Source organism: Camellia sinensis, chromosome 11 (genome assembly GCF_055761805.1).
Source record: "Camellia sinensis isolate YWXY chromosome 11, ASM5576180v1, whole genome shotgun sequence".
In the NCBI taxonomy this organism is placed as follows: domain Eukaryota; kingdom Viridiplantae; phylum Streptophyta; class Magnoliopsida; order Ericales; family Theaceae; genus Camellia; species Camellia sinensis.
Genome location: NC_138971.1, coordinates 172,540,868 through 172,550,087, shown reverse-complemented (window position 1 = coordinate 172,550,087; position 9,220 = coordinate 172,540,868). Strand labels below are relative to the sequence as shown.

The window sequence follows — 9,220 nt, the reverse complement described above, 5'->3', positions numbered from 1 at the left end:
GGCTTCATGCCGCAGTCACAGATCCTTTCTAGCCGATGTGTTCTTCTTTTTACCCTTGTATGAAAAAATAATTTGCATGTCTTCAATTTACACCTTAACTGTGCAATCTCCTTGGGGTGTAACACCTCGGTTGTACCCACTAATCGGTTTATCTTAGCCTCGGTTTAATACTTGAAAACATTGTAACAAATGTTTTCACAAGTGTTGCTAAAAAATTCACCACTTTTCTTTTATTTCTTAAGACTTCTGTCTTTCATTATTTTCCAAGTCCTGGCAACATGGTAATCTCGGCAAGTATGTAGATACTTCTTTCAGTACAACCTTGTCTTGACTTGTAAATTTTTTTCAAATTTCAACAAGTGTTAAATATCATCTCGGTTTAACTCTGCTTGTAAACTTTTTTCAAGTTTCAACAAGCGTTAAACTTCATCTTGGTTTAACTCTGCTTGTAAACTTTTCTCAAGTTTTAACAAGCGTTTGAACATTATATCGGTTTAACTCAACTTATAAATTGATACAAATTTCAACAAATGTTTAAACAATGATCTCGGTTTAACTTCAACTTGTAAATTGCTACAAATTTCAACAAGTATTTAAACAATGATCTCAATTTAACTTCAACTTGTAAATTGCTACAAATTTCAACAAGTGTTAAACAATGATCTCGGTTTAACTTCAGCTTGTAAATTGCTACAAATTTCAACAAGTGTTAAACAATGATCTTGGTTTAACTTCAACTTGTAAATTACTACAAATTTTAACAAGTGTTAAACAATGATCTCGGTTTAACTTCAACTTGTAAATTGCTACAAATTTCAACAAGTGCTAAACAATAATATCGGTTTAACTTCAACTTGTAAATTGCTACAAATTTCAACAAGTATTTAAACAATGATCTCGGTTTAACTTCAACTTGTAAATTGCTACAAATTTCAACAAGTGTTAAACAATGATCTCGGTTTAATTTCAACTTGTAAATTGCTACAAATTTCAACAAGTGTTAAACATTAATCTCGGTTTAACTTCAACTTGTAAATTGCTACAAATTTCAACAAGTGTTAAACAACAATCTCGGTTTAACTTCAACTTGTAAATTACTACAAATTTCAACAGGTGTTAAACAATAATCTCAGTTTAACTTCAACTTGTAAATTGCTACAAATTTCAATAGGTATTAAACATCTTTGTCTTCTCTTTGCCCCCTAATTGTGTGTTTCTTTTTTATCTTCTAGGATCTGAGATTTTGCTCACTGAACTCTTCTCTTCTCGAATTTAAGTGCCGAGCTCTCGTCTTCTGGAATCTTGGATCTGCTCACTCAGGTTGAGCTCTTCTCTTCTCGGACCTATTCATCTAGGCCGAGATCATGTATTCTGGGATCTGGGATCCGGGATTTGCTCACTTAGGCTGAGCTCCTCTATACTCGAATGTCATCTCCTTGGGAGCGCTCATGCCCCATGTCTTTGCGTCCCTTTTGGAAGGGTCTTCATTCTGTTTATGTTGACACATTCTTCATCTTTGCTAAACTCGTAGTTTCCGCTACGTTGATCTTGTATGATGATGGCCATCTATTCTCCTTTCTTTCCCACAGATGACGCCAAATTGTGTGGGTGAAAATTTGACCACACTGCAATCTTAGTATCTAGCTGGAGAGCACCGGTAGAATAGATGGCACCTGACTAACCTACAATAGAAAGAGAAGACTCCGGTGGTGGTTCACCACCCGGGGGTACTCCGACGATCAAGTCAGTACTCAATATCTCTAAAAGATAATAAATAGTGCTAAACTCACTAGCTTCAGTATAAAAAGACATACCTTAGACCCATGGGGGTGCCTCTCTTTTATAGCCAACTCAATCCTAGTCCCAATGGAAGCCTAACTCCAATGGACTCAGGATTACTGCTAATCTTGGACTCCCAATAGGATCAGGATAAGCTCCCTAAGAGTCTCATTTTTACCCAAACTGAAGTCTCCTCCCATTCTAGGACTCTTGTTCTTTTATCCGCTTATCTCGGATTCTGGTATTCTTGTTGATAACCTTGGCCTAATCGAGATCATCTCGGTATCATGACTAGGACACGTGGCACCTCGGCTGACACTTCGGTGACACCTCAGCTACGTGTTGTCATTCAAAAATTATGTCCCCACAATACTAATATTGATGCTTGTTATTGCCTTATGATCATATTGCTGCATCGGGTGAAACAAGGCTTTTCACGATGATCTTGTTCGGAAGGTTCACCAATGATTTCCTTTGCCTTTTTTTTTTTTTTTTTTTTGCAAAACTTTTATTGCTCGTTTTATATGCATTTAAAATTAGGGCTAATCACATCTATCAACAATTAAAAAATTATTACTTAAAAAAACCTTCTAAACTTTTTTTTTTAAATATAACAATTCGCACCCCTTAATTATAACATTTTTTTATTTTTATTTTTACTATGGCTATGTTTTACTCATAATAAAATTTGTTTCTCAATCTTATTCAAGCGTAAATCTTGAATAATTACCCAAGTGATTATAGAAAGAACATTGAATTCAAAGTGAGTAAGTCTAAGTTATAACTCAACTGTTATCTTGTGCAAAACAAAAAGAAAAAAAAAAAAGAGTCTTACTTAAGTGTTTGGTTTTATAAGAAATTCTCAATAAGAAAATAAAAATATATTAAATAATATAAAACTATTTTTACATTTCAATGACTAACATTCTTCTCAAATGTGAAATTCTCAGGAAAAATTGAGAGAATTGGATACTTTGTGTGTGTGTGTGTGTGTGTGTGTGGACAAAATCCTATTTAGTTAGAAAATGTGATTCTTGCTAAAATAAAAAAATAATAATAATAAGGAATCACTTTTCTATTTTAATTTGTTCCAAACGGTAAAATTATGAGAATTGATAATTAACTTCTCATTCCCCTTCAAGATTGTTGTTATTCAAACACAATCTATGAGTAAATTTTCACAAACTAATTTGATCTAGTTCTGAAGTAAATTAGACCCTACTTACTCATGTTTTTTTTTCATGACAAACAAAAAAAACTTCATTCCATATCATAAAAGGATATTATTATATGATAAAGATAGCTTAGAAAGAAAAGAGGCACCCTCCTCCATCCTAATCCCCCTCCCCAACTCGACAAAAAAACACAACACTAAATAATCCCACCTCCATCCTAATCACCTCCCATCTATTTAACCCCAAAACTAACGGGCCTTAGTTACTTCTTGCTAAACTAAAAGGATAACATATTAAAACAACCTATGACACAAACTAAACAAAACAGACGCAACATTTGTAATACTAAGACTTGGTAACAAACTAGTATATCTTTGCCCTTTCTTTGTCAACTCTCATGTAATATAGTGAGACCGCAGAACTGACATTGATAGAAACAAAATAGTGCTCCCTCTTACCCTTCATATTCTAAAAAAATTTCAAGCAACAAAAAAGAAAAGACACAAATTAAATCAGATGAGGAAATAGCACTAGCAAAGCATAACACAAATATTATATTTCATAGAAGTTTATAAGTTCACAATACTGGCACCACAAAATAACATGAGTAACATCAACAAAGAATAAATAGACTTCAGTCAAGCCTATCCAATTAAGACATTTATTTTCCGTTCCATAGGCATCTTGATAAATTCTTGCTTCTAGTAAAGATCCTTGAACATTATCAAGGCCTTATAGAGCTGATTCTTCAATCAAATAGGGAGAAGCAAGGACTCGGGGGATTGGATGACTCATCCAACCTAAATGTCTTTGGCATCTACGAATCAACTTCAGTCTTGGAATCATCACATGCTTCAGGCCGTACTTGGGGAACCCTAATAGGAATATTGTTTAGTAAAAGAAACACTTCCATTCAGGAAACAAAATGAAAAAGGAGCTTTCAAAATGATTTAAGTAAAGTTGCTGATATATGTGTTAGTTATGCTTGCTTGCATGTTCCCCTATGATCACTTCATTTCAACAAATATATAAGCAGAGCAAATGAAATAATGGCAAAATGTAAGGAATTATTTTTATTCAACAATGCATAAAAATATTCACAAATTTGCATAAAAAATACAAAACATAAACAAGGCAGTAGAGGGACAAAAATAGAAGAGTTAAGATATGAAGAAAAATAAGAAACAGAGAAAGCCAAATGCACTCACTGAAGACCATCGGTCACTCCAATATAGGCTCATATAGTTCAAGGACCTAAGGAAGAGAGACCCTCCATGTGTTCACCTTAGAGTAACATGTTAAAAGTATCATGCAAGTCCTTATGCCTCTGTAATTTACAATAAATTTCAAGAAACAAAAAAAAAAAATGCTTTTTTTACAAAAAAAAAAATTACCTCAGGGAAACTTTCGTAAAATATCGACGTAACGTGTCTTTGCCACATTGTTATTGTTTTCAAACACCTTTAAAGCATTATATCCTGACCAACTGAACCATATATGATATTATATATATATATATATATAATGGTGTTGGAAAGAAAATTATGAGATGTAAAGAAAGACCAACAAAGAGAAGATGATAACCTCAATTACCTTCAAAATCTAACCAACTAAATCATGTGGATCACAGATTTATTTGCAGTTGGTCAAAATCAAAGAACAAAACATGTAACCGACTCCACTTAATTGGTACACAAGACTTAGTTTGGCTTTTGCCATGAATTGTGTAAATTCTACCTTATTTTGTATATATGGTTGTCTCTCCCTGTCTGAGAATCGAAGACAATCACACCTACCTAGCGAATCTGACCCAATCACTTGAACCCATTTAAACCAAAATTCTATATTCAAAACATACAAGCAAACTCCATAAAACACAGTAAATTGAACTCACACTGACACTGTTCTATATACCATCAAGGAAAAAGAAACAACTATGCAGCAAAATAGACAGATAGAAGTGCAATGGAATGACAAAAAATGGTTTAGTTCAATCATCCATATAATCAAACTAAACATCACCATTGCCAAGAAATACTGGAAAAGCCTTAAACCTCTGTCTGTGATCTTCGAAGACAAACTCCATACTAACATCAAGGACATTTGTTTTCTCCAAACAACATGACAAAATAAACTCACACCATTCTAATAAGATTAAGGAAAAAGAGAAAGTGATGCAATAACATAGACAGAGAGAACTATAATGGGATGGGGAAAAAACTAAATTAACCCAATCCATGTTACCTATCCAGTACCAACCTTGATCCCTCATGATCATTAATATTGCTGAAATTGGGTGAAACAAGGCTCTCCATGTAAGTTCCTGCTTCAAAAAGATATGGACTGCCTTGAACCACAAGTTCCTTAGATTTTCTCTCTTGTGGATTAAAGAGGACCAACTTTTTTTGACTAACCTCCAACAAAACTTCACCAGTCGTTGACAAACACAATGGTTTACAAAAATTATTATAATTGATTGTAAATTTGATCCAAGAATCCCTCATGCCATACTCCTTCATCACCTAAACATCATTATAAACACCATAGCGAGGAACAAGCACACAAAGGCACCCTCTAAGAACACCAAGCTCTTCAACTAGGATAAAGTTGTCAACAGAATTTGGAGATGGCATTTCTCGAAAATTTTCATCTGCTAAATCAAATGAAACAATTACAGTGGATTTATTCGAACCCACAGCTTTACGAGCTAACCAGTGGAGAGCCCCTGTAACAAGAATCCCTCGTGAAGGTCCATGAAGTGTATGGTCATAAGGGGAATCCTCAATCCTTCTCCACAAATTCATCCTTAGGGTATACACACTGACCATGTTATCAGCACAATTAGCATCTTGGTCATGATTAGAAATTCTCACAACTTTGTAGTCATCATTAGATGAGTCATGACCAAGCCCATAACTATTCAAATGAAATTTAGACTTAGAAAAAGATGATTTGGGCAATTTTCTAGATTGTCTAGTAGATGGGTTCACCAAAATGCAAGAGAAACAAATATCGAGCATCAATAACAAGCCATCACATGAACCCCAAATATCAACGCAACGATTAGGGTTTTGCTCAGGTGGGAATTTCAGGTGGACTGCCACAAAATCGTCAAGGAATTAGAATGATTTCAGATCCACAGAATAGAAATCAGAAAAATTTGAAATGAGAATAAGTTGTTCGGGTTCATTGGTGTTGCGATTGAGGTGGGTTTTGATGAAATGATGGTCGGATATAAGAGAGAGCCATGGTTTCGAAACACACCTGAATTGGCAGAGAGATTTGACAAGGAGCCTCAAGAGTACCTCGACGATGATCTCATCGGGAAAGTTCGGCATCGCAGTCTCAAGAGTATGTTGACGGTGGTGACAGATTTTAAAGTAATGTATAAATAAATTTTCAAGTTATCAAAAGCTTACATGTATTCATTGGCAAGCCAAAAAACAATTGATACATTTTTTAAGGTAGTGTTTGGATTATGGATTTGAAAAAATAAAAATATAAAAAATAAAAAGAGAAAAGGTGGTTGACACGTTTCCTTTTCCTTTCCAAATCCATGATTCAAATACAATCTAAGGGAATGAGTGTTGATTTCAACATCTGATATGCCTGAAGTTGAACTTTAATATTGAGACTTCCATTCTTGATCAACATGCTTCCAAAATTTCGTGTCACGAGTTGAATGCGAAGTTGTGCCCTAAAATGTGATCCATGAATACACCCTAACTACAAAATCCTACACATGCCCTTTTAAATTCAAAATGTTTTTGAGTAGTATATTCATAATACGACTTCAGCTTTGAAGTTGTTTTTTCAAAACAAAATTTCAAAATTTATTGTAAAATCTTTCAAAACAACACGAGTTTAGTAAATAAATATAGCTTATTTGAGATTGAATGAAAGTATGATCAAATTGGAAATATAATTTAAAATCACATTTATTTTGTAAAAAATATCCAAATATGCCACGTGCTACTTTATTTGTAAATATGAGATTTGACAATCCAATGAAAATAGCAAACTTATTACTAACTTCCAATTATCATAAAAATGTAATGGATCCAGATATGAAATACTGAATGGATCTATGCATCCACCAATATCACTATTTTAAGGGCAAATTACACTCACCACCCCTAAGGTTTGGAAAAAAACTTTAGCCTTACATAACTTTATATTTCCCAAACCTCAAGGGAGGTTGGTGCAGTTTACCCTTTATTTAATTAAAAAAACTCATTTATTGTGTGAGATTCAATATGATAACTTTGCTGTGTGTTTTTTTTTTTTTTTGATTGGCATCGGAGGGTCCAGAGTAAAGTCCAACTAATCCCCAAGGGTGCACAGGCCCTCGGCAATGGGTTTCTGCAAGTATACCATGGTTTCAAGGGTTTTTCCGCAGTCTGATAGCCCCAAGGAATTGCTAGCACCCAAGAGATTTCGATCCTTGAACCTTGGAGGGAGCACACCCCCAAAACCCAAAGCCTTGCCACTAGGCCAACACCTTGAGATTATAACTTTGCTATGTTTTTAAGAGGGTGGCAAATTTGATTTGCCATTTATTGTGATAAACCACATCGTTTCAAGAAAATTTTCCAAAAAAAAAAAAACTATTGAAGTGGCGTCTTTGCCACAATGTTGTTGTTTTCAGAGGCCTTTAAAGCATTATATCCTGAAGAAATCGAACCACATAGGATATGTATACATATTATTTGGTGTTGGAAAGAAAGACCAACAAAATGAAAATAATATCTTCAAACATCTTCAAAATCAAACCAACTATGACATCGGGTTTTAGAGACCCAAGTTCTACCAAACAGACTACATCATGTGGTTGAAAGATTCATTAACAATTGGACAAAAAACGAGCAATAAAATCACCATCTAAAAAAAAGGTTCATGTAGCCGACTCCACTTAATTGGCATAAACACAACACTTAGTTTGGTTTGGCCCTAAATTGTGTCAATTCTACCTTATTTTGTTGAGAATTGAAGACAATCACACCTACCTTGCAAATTTGACCCTAGCCACTTGAACCCATTTAACCCAAAATGCTATCTTCAAAATATATAAACAAAATCCATAAAAACATGAAAAAAATTAAACTCATACTGTTCTACTTAACATCAAGCATAAACAAACAATCATGCACCAACATAGATAGAAGTAAAAAGGAATGACAAAAAGACGGTTTAATTCAATCATTCAACAGTTTACCTATCTAGTAGTAATCTTTGATGTGGTGCTTGGCCTTGCCTATTTCAGATGGACTGCCACGAAATCTTCGCGGAATTGGAGCAAATCGAGATCTATGAAGTAGAAATCACAAGATTTCAAAATAGTTGAGAGAGGACGATGATCACTTCAGGACGGTTCGGCATTACAGCCGCTAGCTTCAGAGTTCACCGCCATTAAAAGGATGATGATGTCCTTCAATATTTTTTATTTTATTTGCTTTTAAGTAAATTTTATCTAATTTAATTTAATTTTAAATATAAAAAATAATTAACTTGATATGAATTATTCTGATTTTTTCACTAATTTTTTATTAAAATATTTTTAAAAATTATCATCTTATTTTAAATTTTTCTTTTCATCAAATTTAATAAAAAGATATTTCTAAATTTTAATTTGATAAAAAAAAGTCTATCCATTGATTTGATAAATAAATTAGTGATAGTTTTTTAGTACTTTTTTATTAAATTTAAATTTAATAAAAAATTTAAAAATTTTAGATGCTCTCATTAGCAATTGATTAGGAGTATTAATTGATTTATTATTTTTTCATGAATAAAGGGGCAATTTGGAAAGATTGGCATTTTAATTTTTTTTAGCTTTTTGATTTTTTTGAGTTACATCACTTCTTTATTTTTTTACACAAAAGCCAAAAAAAAAAAAACCCAAAAAAGTTAAAAAGATTATTTTTTACCATCTTTCCATAACACCCAAAAAAATTTATAATATGAAGAATTTAACTTAAGAATTACCTCTCACTAACAATAACCCAGAACCACTGCCTAATTGAAACACTCAAAAAGTACAATATTTAAGTTGTGATTGTTTCGACGGTAGGTTGTTCAATAATTGAATCTATATTATACCTTACTTTTCGAAATATAATTCTTCACAAATTTTCATAATCCTTAAATTGGAGGCAAGCCTAATTTTTCTAATATATTTTAACAAATTCAACCTCTATTCAAATACTTTTTAGTTTCTCTAATTTTTTTCAATAATTTTGGTAACAAGTGTTCTGACTGCAAAAGAA

At 33.0% G+C, this 9,220-nt stretch overlaps 1 non-coding gene across 1 annotated transcript; it reads right to left on the bottom strand.

The window, feature by feature from the left end:
- Positions 1-3,472: 3,472 nt before the first annotated feature.
- On the bottom strand, positions 3,473-8,405 carry LOC114320810 (uncharacterized). Its single transcript, XR_003650031.2, has 2 exons — positions 8,170-8,405; positions 3,473-3,829 (listed from the first exon to the last, which is right to left on the bottom strand). It is a non-coding gene; the product is annotated as an uncharacterized LOC114320810 (transcript).
- Between the last annotated feature and the right edge of the window lie 815 nt (positions 8,406-9,220).